Source organism: Rattus norvegicus, chromosome 20, assembly GCF_021556685.1.
Source record: "Rattus norvegicus strain SHRSP/BbbUtx chromosome 20, alternate assembly SHRSP_T2T, whole genome shotgun sequence".
In the NCBI taxonomy this organism is placed as follows: domain Eukaryota; kingdom Metazoa; phylum Chordata; class Mammalia; order Rodentia; family Muridae; genus Rattus; species Rattus norvegicus.
The window spans coordinates 57,767,575-57,785,275 of record NC_141553.1 but is presented as its reverse complement, the minus strand read 5'-3'; positions in this window follow the sequence as shown (position 1 = coordinate 57,785,275).

Below are 17,701 nucleotides of genomic sequence, written 5' to 3'. Positions count from 1 at the left end.
CCTAACCCTAACCCTAACCCTAACCCTAACCCTAACCCTAACCCTAACCCTAACCCTAACCCTAACCCTAACCCTAACCCTAACCCTAACCCTAACCCTAACCCTAACCCTAACCCTAACCCTAACCCTAACCCTAACCCTAACCCTAACCCTAACCCTAACCCTAACCCTAACCCTAACCCTAACCCTAACCCTAACCCTAACCCTAACCCTAACCCTAACCCTAACCCTAACCCTAACCCTAACCCTAACCCTAACCCTAACCCTAACCCTAACCCTAACCCTAACCCTAACCCTAACCCTAACCCTAACCCTAACCCTAACCCTAACCCTAACCCTAACCCTAACCCTAACCCTAACCCTAACCCTAACCCTAACCCTAACCCTAACCCTAACCCTAACCCTAACCCTAACCCTAACCCTAACCCTAACCCTAACCCTAACCCTAACCCTAACCCTAACCCTAACCCTAACCCTAACCCTAACCCTAACCCTAACCCTAACCCTAACCCTAACCCTAACCCTAACCCTAACCCTAACCCTAACCCTAACCCTAACCCTAACCCTAACCCTAACCCTAACCCTAACCCTAACCCTAACCCTAACCCTAACCCTAACCCTAACCCTAACCCTAACCCTAACCCTAACCCTAACCCTAACCCTAACCCTAACCCTAACCCTAACCCTAACCCTAACCCTAACCCTAACCCTAACCCTAACCCTAACCCTAACCCTAACCCTAACCCTAACCCTAACCCTAACCCTAACCCTAACCCTAACCCTAACCCTAACCCTAACCCTAACCCTAACCCTAACCCTAACCCTAACCCTAACCCTAACCCTAACCCTAACCCTAACCCTAACCCTAACCCTAACCCTAACCCTAACCCTAACCCTAACCCTAACCCTAACCCTAACCCTAACCCTAACCCTAACCCTAACCCTAACCCTAACCCTAACCCTAACCCTAACCCTAACCCTAACCCTAACCCTAACCCTAACCCTAACCCTAACCCTAACCCTAACCCTAACCCTAACCCTAACCCTAACCCTAACCCTAACCCTAACCCTAACCCTAACCCTAACCCTAACCCTAACCCTAACCCTAACCCTAACCCTAACCCTAACCCTAACCCTAACCCTAACCCTAACCCTAACCCTAACCCTAACCCTAACCCTAACCCTAACCCTAACCCTAACCCTAACCCTAACCCTAACCCTAACCCTAACCCTAACCCTAACCCTAACCCTAACCCTAACCCTAACCCTAACCCTAACCCTAACCCTAACCCTAACCCTAACCCTAACCCTAACCCTAACCCTAACCCTAACCCTAACCCTAACCCTAACCCTAACCCTAACCCTAACCCTAACCCTAACCCTAACCCTAACCCTAACCCTAACCCTAACCCTAACCCTAACCCTAACCCTAACCCTAACCCTAACCCTAACCCTAACCCTAACCCTAACCCTAACCCTAACCCTAACCCTAACCCTAACCCTAACCCTAACCCTAACCCTAACCCTAACCCTAACCCTAACCCTAACCCTAACCCTAACCCTAACCCTAACCCTAACCCTAACCCTAACCCTAACCCTAACCCTAACCCTAACCCTAACCCTAACCCTAACCCTAACCCTAACCCTAACCCTAACCCTAACCCTAACCCTAACCCTAACCCTAACCCTAACCCTAACCCTAACCCTAACCCTAACCCTAACCCTAACCCTAACCCTAACCCTAACCCTAACCCTAACCCTAACCCTAACCCTAACCCTAACCCTAACCCTAACCCTAACCCTAACCCTAACCCTAACCCTAACCCTAACCCTAACCCTAACCCTAACCCTAACCCTAACCCTAACCCTAACCCTAACCCTAACCCTAACCCTAACCCTAACCCTAACCCTAACCCTAACCCTAACCCTAACCCTAACCCTAACCCTAACCCTAACCCTAACCCTAACCCTAACCCTAACCCTAACCCTAACCCTAACCCTAACCCTAACCCTAACCCTAACCCTAACCCTAACCCTAACCCTAACCCTAACCCTAACCCTAACCCTAACCCTAACCCTAACCCTAACCCTAACCCTAACCCTAACCCTAACCCTAACCCTAACCCTAACCCTAACCCTAACCCTAACCCTAACCCTAACCCTAACCCTAACCCTAACCCTAACCCTAACCCTAACCCTAACCCTAACCCTAACCCTAACCCTAACCCTAACCCTAACCCTAACCCTAACCCTAACCCTAACCCTAACCCTAACCCTAACCCTAACCCTAACCCTAACCCTAACCCTAACCCTAACCCTAACCCTAACCCTAACCCTAACCCTAACCCTAACCCTAACCCTAACCCTAACCCTAACCCTAACCCTAACCCTAACCCTAACCCTAACCCTAACCCTAACCCTAACCCTAACCCTAACCCTAACCCTAACCCTAACCCTAACCCTAACCCTAACCCTAACCCTAACCCTAACCCTAACCCTAACCCTAACCCTAACCCTAACCCTAACCCTAACCCTAACCCTAACCCTAACCCTAACCCTAACCCTAACCCTAACCCTAACCCTAACCCTAACCCTAACCCTAACCCTAACCCTAACCCTAACCCTAACCCTAACCCTAACCCTAACCCTAACCCTAACCCTAACCCTAACCCTAACCCTAACCCTAACCCTAACCCTAACCCTAACCCTAACCCTAACCCTAACCCTAACCCTAACCCTAACCCTAACCCTAACCCTAACCCTAACCCTAACCCTAACCCTAACCCTAACCCTAACCCTAACCCTAACCCTAACCCTAACCCTAACCCTAACCCTAACCCTAACCCTAACCCTAACCCTAACCCTAACCCTAACCCTAACCCTAACCCTAACCCTAACCCTAACCCTAACCCTAACCCTAACCCTAACCCTAACCCTAACCCTAACCCTAACCCTAACCCTAACCCTAACCCTAACCCTAACCCTAACCCTAACCCTAACCCTAACCCTAACCCTAACCCTAACCCTAACCCTAACCCTAACCCTAACCCTAACCCTAACCCTAACCCTAACCCTAACCCTAACCCTAACCCTAACCCTAACCCTAACCCTAACCCTAACCCTAACCCTAACCCTAACCCTAACCCTAACCCTAACCCTAACCCTAACCCTAACCCTAACCCTAACCCTAACCCTAACCCTAACCCTAACCCTAACCCTAACCCTAACCCTAACCCTAACCCTAACCCTAACCCTAACCCTAACCCTAACCCTAACCCTAACCCTAACCCTAACCCTAACCCTAACCCTAACCCTAACCCTAACCCTAACCCTAACCCTAACCCTAACCCTAACCCTAACCCTAACCCTAACCCTAACCCTAACCCTAACCCTAACCCTAACCCTAACCCTAACCCTAACCCTAACCCTAACCCTAACCCTAACCCTAACCCTAACCCTAACCCTAACCCTAACCCTAACCCTAACCCTAACCCTAACCCTAACCCTAACCCTAACCCTAACCCTAACCCTAACCCTAACCCTAACCCTAACCCTAACCCTAACCCTAACCCTAACCCTAACCCTAACCCTAACCCTAACCCTAACCCTAACCCTAACCCTAACCCTAACCCTAACCCTAACCCTAACCCTAACCCTAACCCTAACCCTAACCCTAACCCTAACCCTAACCCTAACCCTAACCCTAACCCTAACCCTAACCCTAACCCTAACCCTAACCCTAACCCTAACCCTAACCCTAACCCTAACCCTAACCCTAACCCTAACCCTAACCCTAACCCTAACCCTAACCCTAACCCTAACCCTAACCCTAACCCTAACCCTAACCCTAACCCTAACCCTAACCCTAACCCTAACCCTAACCCTAACCCTAACCCTAACCCTAACCCTAACCCTAACCCTAACCCTAACCCTAACCCTAACCCTAACCCTAACCCTAACCCTAACCCTAACCCTAACCCTAACCCTAACCCTAACCCTAACCCTAACCCTAACCCTAACCCTAACCCTAACCCTAACCCTAACCCTAACCCTAACCCTAACCCTAACCCTAACCCTAACCCTAACCCTAACCCTAACCCTAACCCTAACCCTAACCCTAACCCTAACCCTAACCCTAACCCTAACCCTAACCCTAACCCTAACCCTAACCCTAACCCTAACCCTAACCCTAACCCTAACCCTAACCCTAACCCTAACCCTAACCCTAACCCTAACCCTAACCCTAACCCTAACCCTAACCCTAACCCTAACCCTAACCCTAACCCTAACCCTAACCCTAACCCTAACCCTAACCCTAACCCTAACCCTAACCCTAACCCTAACCCTAACCCTAACCCTAACCCTAACCCTAACCCTAACCCTAACCCTAACCCTAACCCTAACCCTAACCCTAACCCTAACCCTAACCCTAACCCTAACCCTAACCCTAACCCTAACCCTAACCCTAACCCTAACCCTAACCCTAACCCTAACCCTAACCCTAACCCTAACCCTAACCCTAACCCTAACCCTAACCCTAACCCTAACCCTAACCCTAACCCTAACCCTAACCCTAACCCTAACCCTAACCCTAACCCTAACCCTAACCCTAACCCTAACCCTAACCCTAACCCTAACCCTAACCCTAACCCTAACCCTAACCCTAACCCTAACCCTAACCCTAACCCTAACCCTAACCCTAACCCTAACCCTAACCCTAACCCTAACCCTAACCCTAACCCTAACCCTAACCCTAACCCTAACCCTAACCCTAACCCTAACCCTAACCCTAACCCTAACCCTAACCCTAACCCTAACCCTAACCCTAACCCTAACCCTAACCCTAACCCTAACCCTAACCCTAACCCTAACCCTAACCCTAACCCTAACCCTAACCCTAACCCTAACCCTAACCCTAACCCTAACCCTAACCCTAACCCTAACCCTAACCCTAACCCTAACCCTAACCCTAACCCTAACCCTAACCCTAACCCTAACCCTAACCCTAACCCTAACCCTAACCCTAACCCTAACCCTAACCCTAACCCTAACCCTAACCCTAACCCTAACCCTAACCCTAACCCTAACCCTAACCCTAACCCTAACCCTAACCCTAACCCTAACCCTAACCCTAACCCTAACCCTAACCCTAACCCTAACCCTAACCCTAACCCTAACCCTAACCCTAACCCTAACCCTAACCCTAACCCTAACCCTAACCCTAACCCTAACCCTAACCCTAACCCTAACCCTAACCCTAACCCTAACCCTAACCCTAACCCTAACCCTAACCCTAACCCTAACCCTAACCCTAACCCTAACCCTAACCCTAACCCTAACCCTAACCCTAACCCTAACCCTAACCCTAACCCTAACCCTAACCCTAACCCTAACCCTAACCCTAACCCTAACCCTAACCCTAACCCTAACCCTAACCCTAACCCTAACCCTAACCCTAACCCTAACCCTAACCCTAACCCTAACCCTAACCCTAACCCTAACCCTAACCCTAACCCTAACCCTAACCCTAACCCTAACCCTAACCCTAACCCTAACCCTAACCCTAACCCTAACCCTAACCCTAACCCTAACCCTAACCCTAACCCTAACCCTAACCCTAACCCTAACCCTAACCCTAACCCTAACCCTAACCCTAACCCTAACCCTAACCCTAACCCTAACCCTAACCCTAACCCTAACCCTAACCCTAACCCTAACCCTAACCCTAACCCTAACCCTAACCCTAACCCTAACCCTAACCCTAACCCTAACCCTAACCCTAACCCTAACCCTAACCCTAACCCTAACCCTAACCCTAACCCTAACCCTAACCCTAACCCTAACCCTAACCCTAACCCTAACCCTAACCCTAACCCTAACCCTAACCCTAACCCTAACCCTAACCCTAACCCTAACCCTAACCCTAACCCTAACCCTAACCCTAACCCTAACCCTAACCCTAACCCTAACCCTAACCCTAACCCTAACCCTAACCCTAACCCTAACCCTAACCCTAACCCTAACCCTAACCCTAACCCTAACCCTAACCCTAACCCTAACCCTAACCCTAACCCTAACCCTAACCCTAACCCTAACCCTAACCCTAACCCTAACCCTAACCCTAACCCTAACCCTAACCCTAACCCTAACCCTAACCCTAACCCTAACCCTAACCCTAACCCTAACCCTAACCCTAACCCTAACCCTAACCCTAACCCTAACCCTAACCCTAACCCTAACCCTAACCCTAACCCTAACCCTAACCCTAACCCTAACCCTAACCCTAACCCTAACCCTAACCCTAACCCTAACCCTAACCCTAACCCTAACCCTAACCCTAACCCTAACCCTAACCCTAACCCTAACCCTAACCCTAACCCTAACCCTAACCCTAACCCTAACCCTAACCCTAACCCTAACCCTAACCCTAACCCTAACCCTAACCCTAACCCTAACCCTAACCCTAACCCTAACCCTAACCCTAACCCTAACCCTAACCCTAACCCTAACCCTAACCCTAACCCTAACCCTAACCCTAACCCTAACCCTAACCCTAACCCTAACCCTAACCCTAACCCTAACCCTAACCCTAACCCTAACCCTAACCCTAACCCTAACCCTAACCCTAACCCTAACCCTAACCCTAACCCTAACCCTAACCCTAACCCTAACCCTAACCCTAACCCTAACCCTAACCCTAACCCTAACCCTAACCCTAACCCTAACCCTAACCCTAACCCTAACCCTAACCCTAACCCTAACCCTAACCCTAACCCTAACCCTAACCCTAACCCTAACCCTAACCCTAACCCTAACCCTAACCCTAACCCTAACCCTAACCCTAACCCTAACCCTAACCCTAACCCTAACCCTAACCCTAACCCTAACCCTAACCCTAACCCTAACCCTAACCCTAACCCTAACCCTAACCCTAACCCTAACCCTAACCCTAACCCTAACCCTAACCCTAACCCTAACCCTAACCCTAACCCTAACCCTAACCCTAACCCTAACCCTAACCCTAACCCTAACCCTAACCCTAACCCTAACCCTAACCCTAACCCTAACCCTAACCCTAACCCTAACCCTAACCCTAACCCTAACCCTAACCCTAACCCTAACCCTAACCCTAACCCTAACCCTAACCCTAACCCTAACCCTAACCCTAACCCTAACCCTAACCCTAACCCTAACCCTAACCCTAACCCTAACCCTAACCCTAACCCTAACCCTAACCCTAACCCTAACCCTAACCCTAACCCTAACCCTAACCCTAACCCTAACCCTAACCCTAACCCTAACCCTAACCCTAACCCTAACCCTAACCCTAACCCTAACCCTAACCCTAACCCTAACCCTAACCCTAACCCTAACCCTAACCCTAACCCTAACCCTAACCCTAACCCTAACCCTAACCCTAACCCTAACCCTAACCCTAACCCTAACCCTAACCCTAACCCTAACCCTAACCCTAACCCTAACCCTAACCCTAACCCTAACCCTAACCCTAACCCTAACCCTAACCCTAACCCTAACCCTAACCCTAACCCTAACCCTAACCCTAACCCTAACCCTAACCCTAACCCTAACCCTAACCCTAACCCTAACCCTAACCCTAACCCTAACCCTAACCCTAACCCTAACCCTAACCCTAACCCTAACCCTAACCCTAACCCTAACCCTAACCCTAACCCTAACCCTAACCCTAACCCTAACCCTAACCCTAACCCTAACCCTAACCCTAACCCTAACCCTAACCCTAACCCTAACCCTAACCCTAACCCTAACCCTAACCCTAACCCTAACCCTAACCCTAACCCTAACCCTAACCCTAACCCTAACCCTAACCCTAACCCTAACCCTAACCCTAACCCTAACCCTAACCCTAACCCTAACCCTAACCCTAACCCTAACCCTAACCCTAACCCTAACCCTAACCCTAACCCTAACCCTAACCCTAACCCTAACCCTAACCCTAACCCTAACCCTAACCCTAACCCTAACCCTAACCCTAACCCTAACCCTAACCCTAACCCTAACCCTAACCCTAACCCTAACCCTAACCCTAACCCTAACCCTAACCCTAACCCTAACCCTAACCCTAACCCTAACCCTAACCCTAACCCTAACCCTAACCCTAACCCTAACCCTAACCCTAACCCTAACCCTAACCCTAACCCTAACCCTAACCCTAACCCTAACCCTAACCCTAACCCTAACCCTAACCCTAACCCTAACCCTAACCCTAACCCTAACCCTAACCCTAACCCTAACCCTAACCCTAACCCTAACCCTAACCCTAACCCTAACCCTAACCCTAACCCTAACCCTAACCCTAACCCTAACCCTAACCCTAACCCTAACCCTAACCCTAACCCTAACCCTAACCCTAACCCTAACCCTAACCCTAACCCTAACCCTAACCCTAACCCTAACCCTAACCCTAACCCTAACCCTAACCCTAACCCTAACCCTAACCCTAACCCTAACCCTAACCCTAACCCTAACCCTAACCCTAACCCTAACCCTAACCCTAACCCTAACCCTAACCCTAACCCTAACCCTAACCCTAACCCTAACCCTAACCCTAACCCTAACCCTAACCCTAACCCTAACCCTAACCCTAACCCTAACCCTAACCCTAACCCTAACCCTAACCCTAACCCTAACCCTAACCCTAACCCTAACCCTAACCCTAACCCTAACCCTAACCCTAACCCTAACCCTAACCCTAACCCTAACCCTAACCCTAACCCTAACCCTAACCCTAACCCTAACCCTAACCCTAACCCTAACCCTAACCCTAACCCTAACCCTAACCCTAACCCTAACCCTAACCCTAACCCTAACCCTAACCCTAACCCTAACCCTAACCCTAACCCTAACCCTAACCCTAACCCTAACCCTAACCCTAACCCTAACCCTAACCCTAACCCTAACCCTAACCCTAACCCTAACCCTAACCCTAACCCTAACCCTAACCCTAACCCTAACCCTAACCCTAACCCTAACCCTAACCCTAACCCTAACCCTAACCCTAACCCTAACCCTAACCCTAACCCTAACCCTAACCCTAACCCTAACCCTAACCCTAACCCTAACCCTAACCCTAACCCTAACCCTAACCCTAACCCTAACCCTAACCCTAACCCTAACCCTAACCCTAACCCTAACCCTAACCCTAACCCTAACCCTAACCCTAACCCTAACCCTAACCCTAACCCTAACCCTAACCCTAACCCTAACCCTAACCCTAACCCTAACCCTAACCCTAACCCTAACCCTAACCCTAACCCTAACCCTAACCCTAACCCTAACCCTAACCCTAACCCTAACCCTAACCCTAACCCTAACCCTAACCCTAACCCTAACCCTAACCCTAACCCTAACCCTAACCCTAACCCTAACCCTAACCCTAACCCTAACCCTAACCCTAACCCTAACCCTAACCCTAACCCTAACCCTAACCCTAACCCTAACCCTAACCCTAACCCTAACCCTAACCCTAACCCTAACCCTAACCCTAACCCTAACCCTAACCCTAACCCTAACCCTAACCCTAACCCTAACCCTAACCCTAACCCTAACCCTAACCCTAACCCTAACCCTAACCCTAACCCTAACCCTAACCCTAACCCTAACCCTAACCCTAACCCTAACCCTAACCCTAACCCTAACCCTAACCCTAACCCTAACCCTAACCCTAACCCTAACCCTAACCCTAACCCTAACCCTAACCCTAACCCTAACCCTAACCCTAACCCTAACCCTAACCCTAACCCTAACCCTAACCCTAACCCTAACCCTAACCCTAACCCTAACCCTAACCCTAACCCTAACCCTAACCCTAACCCTAACCCTAACCCTAACCCTAACCCTAACCCTAACCCTAACCCTAACCCTAACCCTAACCCTAACCCTAACCCTAACCCTAACCCTAACCCTAACCCTAACCCTAACCCTAACCCTAACCCTAACCCTAACCCTAACCCTAACCCTAACCCTAACCCTAACCCTAACCCTAACCCTAACCCTAACCCTAACCCTAACCCTAACCCTAACCCTAACCCTAACCCTAACCCTAACCCTAACCCTAACCCTAACCCTAACCCTAACCCTAACCCTAACCCTAACCCTAACCCTAACCCTAACCCTAACCCTAACCCTAACCCTAACCCTAACCCTAACCCTAACCCTAACCCTAACCCTAACCCTAACCCTAACCCTAACCCTAACCCTAACCCTAACCCTAACCCTAACCCTAACCCTAACCCTAACCCTAACCCTAACCCTAACCCTAACCCTAACCCTAACCCTAACCCTAACCCTAACCCTAACCCTAACCCTAACCCTAACCCTAACCCTAACCCTAACCCTAACCCTAACCCTAACCCTAACCCTAACCCTAACCCTAACCCTAACCCTAACCCTAACCCTAACCCTAACCCTAACCCTAACCCTAACCCTAACCCTAACCCTAACCCTAACCCTAACCCTAACCCTAACCCTAACCCTAACCCTAACCCTAACCCTAACCCTAACCCTAACCCTAACCCTAACCCTAACCCTAACCCTAACCCTAACCCTAACCCTAACCCTAACCCTAACCCTAACCCTAACCCTAACCCTAACCCTAACCCTAACCCTAACCCTAACCCTAACCCTAACCCTAACCCTAACCCTAACCCTAACCCTAACCCTAACCCTAACCCTAACCCTAACCCTAACCCTAACCCTAACCCTAACCCTAACCCTAACCCTAACCCTAACCCTAACCCTAACCCTAACCCTAACCCTAACCCTAACCCTAACCCTAACCCTAACCCTAACCCTAACCCTAACCCTAACCCTAACCCTAACCCTAACCCTAACCCTAACCCTAACCCTAACCCTAACCCTAACCCTAACCCTAACCCTAACCCTAACCCTAACCCTAACCCTAACCCTAACCCTAACCCTAACCCTAACCCTAACCCTAACCCTAACCCTAACCCTAACCCTAACCCTAACCCTAACCCTAACCCTAACCCTAACCCTAACCCTAACCCTAACCCTAACCCTAACCCTAACCCTAACCCTAACCCTAACCCTAACCCTAACCCTAACCCTAACCCTAACCCTAACCCTAACCCTAACCCTAACCCTAACCCTAACCCTAACCCTAACCCTAACCCTAACCCTAACCCTAACCCTAACCCTAACCCTAACCCTAACCCTAACCCTAACCCTAACCCTAACCCTAACCCTAACCCTAACCCTAACCCTAACCCTAACCCTAACCCTAACCCTAACCCTAACCCTAACCCTAACCCTAACCCTAACCCTAACCCTAACCCTAACCCTAACCCTAACCCTAACCCTAACCCTAACCCTAACCCTAACCCTAACCCTAACCCTAACCCTAACCCTAACCCTAACCCTAACCCTAACCCTAACCCTAACCCTAACCCTAACCCTAACCCTAACCCTAACCCTAACCCTAACCCTAACCCTAACCCTAACCCTAACCCTAACCCTAACCCTAACCCTAACCCTAACCCTAACCCTAACCCTAACCCTAACCCTAACCCTAACCCTAACCCTAACCCTAACCCTAACCCTAACCCTAACCCTAACCCTAACCCTAACCCTAACCCTAACCCTAACCCTAACCCTAACCCTAACCCTAACCCTAACCCTAACCCTAACCCTAACCCTAACCCTAACCCTAACCCTAACCCTAACCCTAACCCTAACCCTAACCCTAACCCTAACCCTAACCCTAACCCTAACCCTAACCCTAACCCTAACCCTAACCCTAACCCTAACCCTAACCCTAACCCTAACCCTAACCCTAACCCTAACCCTAACCCTAACCCTAACCCTAACCCTAACCCTAACCCTAACCCTAACCCTAACCCTAACCCTAACCCTAACCCTAACCCTAACCCTAACCCTAACCCTAACCCTAACCCTAACCCTAACCCTAACCCTAACCCTAACCCTAACCCTAACCCTAACCCTAACCCTAACCCTAACCCTAACCCTAACCCTAACCCTAACCCTAACCCTAACCCTAACCCTAACCCTAACCCTAACCCTAACCCTAACCCTAACCCTAACCCTAACCCTAACCCTAACCCTAACCCTAACCCTAACCCTAACCCTAACCCTAACCCTAACCCTAACCCTAACCCTAACCCTAACCCTAACCCTAACCCTAACCCTAACCCTAACCCTAACCCTAACCCTAACCCTAACCCTAACCCTAACCCTAACCCTAACCCTAACCCTAACCCTAACCCTAACCCTAACCCTAACCCTAACCCTAACCCTAACCCTAACCCTAACCCTAACCCTAACCCTAACCCTAACCCTAACCCTAACCCTAACCCTAACCCTAACCCTAACCCTAACCCTAACCCTAACCCTAACCCTAACCCTAACCCTAACCCTAACCCTAACCCTAACCCTAACCCTAACCCTAACCCTAACCCTAACCCTAACCCTAACCCTAACCCTAACCCTAACCCTAACCCTAACCCTAACCCTAACCCTAACCCTAACCCTAACCCTAACCCTAACCCTAACCCTAACCCTAACCCTAACCCTAACCCTAACCCTAACCCTAACCCTAACCCTAACCCTAACCCTAACCCTAACCCTAACCCTAACCCTAACCCTAACCCTAACCCTAACCCTAACCCTAACCCTAACCCTAACCCTAACCCTAACCCTAACCCTAACCCTAACCCTAACCCTAACCCTAACCCTAACCCTAACCCTAACCCTAACCCTAACCCTAACCCTAACCCTAACCCTAACCCTAACCCTAACCCTAACCCTAACCCTAACCCTAACCCTAACCCTAACCCTAACCCTAACCCTAACCCTAACCCTAACCCTAACCCTAACCCTAACCCTAACCCTAACCCTAACCCTAACCCTAACCCTAACCCTAACCCTAACCCTAACCCTAACCCTAACCCTAACCCTAACCCTAACCCTAACCCTAACCCTAACCCTAACCCTAACCCTAACCCTAACCCTAACCCTAACCCTAACCCTAACCCTAACCCTAACCCTAACCCTAACCCTAACCCTAACCCTAACCCTAACCCTAACCCTAACCCTAACCCTAACCCTAACCCTAACCCTAACCCTAACCCTAACCCTAACCCTAACCCTAACCCTAACCCTAACCCTAACCCTAACCCTAACCCTAACCCTAACCCTAACCCTAACCCTAACCCTAACCCTAACCCTAACCCTAACCCTAACCCTAACCCTAACCCTAACCCTAACCCTAACCCTAACCCTAACCCTAACCCTAACCCTAACCCTAACCCTAACCCTAACCCTAACCCTAACCCTAACCCTAACCCTAACCCTAACCCTAACCCTAACCCTAACCCTAACCCTAACCCTAACCCTAACCCTAACCCTAACCCTAACCCTAACCCTAACCCTAACCCTAACCCTAACCCTAACCCTAACCCTAACCCTAACCCTAACCCTAACCCTAACCCTAACCCTAACCCTAACCCTAACCCTAACCCTAACCCTAACCCTAACCCTAACCCTAACCCTAACCCTAACCCTAACCCTAACCCTAACCCTAACCCTAACCCTAACCCTAACCCTAACCCTAACCCTAACCCTAACCCTAACCCTAACCCTAACCCTAACCCTAACCCTAACCCTAACCCTAACCCTAACCCTAACCCTAACCCTAACCCTAACCCTAACCCTAACCCTAACCCTAACCCTAACCCTAACCCTAACCCTAACCCTAACCCTAACCCTAACCCTAACCCTAACCCTAACCCTAACCCTAACCCTAACCCTAACCCTAACCCTAACCCTAACCCTAACCCTAACCCTAACCCTAACCCTAACCCTAACCCTAACCCTAACCCTAACCCTAACCCTAACCCTAACCCTAACCCTAACCCTAACCCTAACCCTAACCCTAACCCTAACCCTAACCCTAACCCTAACCCTAACCCTAACCCTAACCCTAACCCTAACCCTAACCCTAACCCTAACCCTAACCCTAACCCTAACCCTAACCCTAACCCTAACCCTAACCCTAACCCTAACCCTAACCCTAACCCTAACCCTAACCCTAACCCTAACCCTAACCCTAACCCTAACCCTAACCCTAACCCTAACCCTAACCCTAACCCTAACCCTAACCCTAACCCTAACCCTAACCCTAACCCTAACCCTAACCCTAACCCTAACCCTAACCCTAACCCTAACCCTAACCCTAACCCTAACCCTAACCCTAACCCTAACCCTAACCCTAACCCTAACCCTAACCCTAACCCTAACCCTAACCCTAACCCTAACCCTAACCCTAACCCTAACCCTAACCCTAACCCTAACCCTAACCCTAACCCTAACCCTAACCCTAACCCTAACCCTAACCCTAACCCTAACCCTAACCCTAACCCTAACCCTAACCCTAACCCTAACCCTAACCCTAACCCTAACCCTAACCCTAACCCTAACCCTAACCCTAACCCTAACCCTAACCCTAACCCTAACCCTAACCCTAACCCTAACCCTAACCCTAACCCTAACCCTAACCCTAACCCTAACCCTAACCCTAACCCTAACCCTAACCCTAACCCTAACCCTAACCCTAACCCTAACCCTAACCCTAACCCTAACCCTAACCCTAACCCTAACCCTAACCCTAACCCTAACCCTAACCCTAACCCTAACCCTAACCCTAACCCTAACCCTAACCCTAACCCTAACCCTAACCCTAACCCTAACCCTAACCCTAACCCTAACCCTAACCCTAACCCTAACCCTAACCCTAACCCTAACCCTAACCCTAACCCTAACCCTAACCCTAACCCTAACCCTAACCCTAACCCTAACCCTAACCCTAACCCTAACCCTAACCCTAACCCTAACCCTAACCCTAACCCTAACCCTAACCCTAACCCTAACCCTAACCCTAACCCTAACCCTAACCCTAACCCTAACCCTAACCCTAACCCTAACCCTAACCCTAACCCTAACCCTAACCCTAACCCTAACCCTAACCCTAACCCTAACCCTAACCCTAACCCTAACCCTAACCCTAACCCTAACCCTAACCCTAACCCTAACCCTAACCCTAACCCTAACCCTAACCCTAACCCTAACCCTAACCCTAACCCTAACCCTAACCCTAACCCTAACCCTAACCCTAACCCTAACCCTAACCCTAACCCTAACCCTAACCCTAACCCTAACCCTAACCCTAACCCTAACCCTAACCCTAACCCTAACCCTAACCCTAACCCTAACCCTAACCCTAACCCTAACCCTAACCCTAACCCTAACCCTAACCCTAACCCTAACCCTAACCCTAACCCTAACCCTAACCCTAACCCTAACCCTAACCCTAACCCTAACCCTAACCCTAACCCTAACCCTAACCCTAACCCTAACCCTAACCCTAACCCTAACCCTAACCCTAACCCTAACCCTAACCCTAACCCTAACCCTAACCCTAACCCTAACCCTAACCCTAACCCTAACCCTAACCCTAACCCTAACCCTAACCCTAACCCTAACCCTAACCCTAACCCTAACCCTAACCCTAACCCTAACCCTAACCCTAACCCTAACCCTAACCCTAACCCTAACCCTAACCCTAACCCTAACCCTAACCCTAACCCTAACCCTAACCCTAACCCTAACCCTAACCCTAACCCTAACCCTAACCCTAACCCTAACCCTAACCCTAACCCTAACCCTAACCCTAACCCTAACCCTAACCCTAACCCTAACCCTAACCCTAACCCTAACCCTAACCCTAACCCTAACCCTAACCCTAACCCTAACCCTAACCCTAACCCTAACCCTAACCCTAACCCTAACCCTAACCCTAACCCTAACCCTAACCCTAACCCTAACCCTAACCCTAACCCTAACCCTAACCCTAACCCTAACCCTAACCCTAACCCTAACCCTAACCCTAACCCTAACCCTAACCCTAACCCTAACCCTAACCCTAACCCTAACCCTAACCCTAACCCTAACCCTAACCCTAACCCTAACCCTAACCCTAACCCTAACCCTAACCCTAACCCTAACCCTAACCCTAACCCTAACCCTAACCCTAACCCTAACCCTAACCCTAACCCTAACCCTAACCCTAACCCTAACCCTAACCCTAACCCTAACCCTAACCCTAACCCTAACCCTAACCCTAACCCTAACCCTAACCCTAACCCTAACCCTAACCCTAACCCTAACCCTAACCCTAACCCTAACCCTAACCCTAACCCTAACCCTAACCCTAACCCTAACCCTAACCCTAACCCTAACCCTAACCCTAACCCTAACCCTAACCCTAACCCTAACCCTAACCCTAACCCTAACCCTAACCCTAACCCTAACCCTAACCCTAACCCTAACCCTAACCCTAACCCTAACCCTAACCCTAACCCTAACCCTAACCCTAACCCTAACCCTAACCCTAACCCTAACCCTAACCCTAACCCTAACCCTAACCCTAACCCTAACCCTAACCCTAACCCTAACCCTAACCCTAACCCTAACCCTAACCCTAACCCTAACCCTAACCCTAACCCTAACCCTAACCCTAACCCTAACCCTAACCCTAACCCTAACCCTAACCCTAACCCTAACCCTAACCCTAACCCTAACCCTAACCCTAACCCTAACCCTAACCCTAACCCTAACCCTAACCCTAACCCTAACCCTAACCCTAACCCTAACCCTAACCCTAACCCTAACCCTAACCCTAACCCTAACCCTAACCCTAACCCTAACCCTAACCCTAACCCTAACCCTAACCCTAACCCTAACCCTAACCCTAACCCTAACCCTAACCCTAACCCTAACCCTAACCCTAACCCTAACCCTAACCCTAACCCTAACCCTAACCCTAACCCTAACCCTAACCCTAACCCTAACCCTAACCCTAACCCTAACCCTAACCCTAACCCTAACCCTAACCCTAACCCTAACCCTAACCCTAACCCTAACCCTAACCCTAACCCTAACCCTAACCCTAACCCTAACCCTAACCCTAACCCTAACCCTAACCCTAACCCTAACCCTAACCCTAACCCTAACCCTAACCCTAACCCTAACCCTAACCCTAACCCTAACCCTAACCCTAACCCTAACCCTAACCCTAACCCTAACCCTAACCCTAACCCTAACCCTAACCCTAACCCTAACCCTAACCCTAACCCTAACCCTAACCCTAACCCTAACCCTAACCCTAACCCTAACCCTAACCCTAACCCTAACCCTAACCCTAACCCTAACCCTAACCCTAACCCTAACCCTAACCCTAACCCTAACCCTAACCCTAACCCTAACCCTAACCCTAACCCTAACCCTAACCCTAACCCTAACCCTAACCCTAACCCTAACCCTAACCCTAACCCTAACCCTAACCCTAACCCTAACCCTAACCCTAACCCTAACCCTAACCCTAACCCTAACCCTAACCCTAACCCTAACCCTAACCCTAACCCTAACCCTACCCTAACCCTAACCCTAACCCTAACCCTAACCCTAACCCTAACCCTAACCCTAACCCTAACCCTAACCCTAACCCTAACCCTAACCCTAACCCTAACCCTAACCCTAACCCTAACCCTAACCCTAACCCTAACCCTAACCCTAACCCTAACCCTAACCCTAACCCTAACCCTAACCCTAACCCTAACCCTAACCC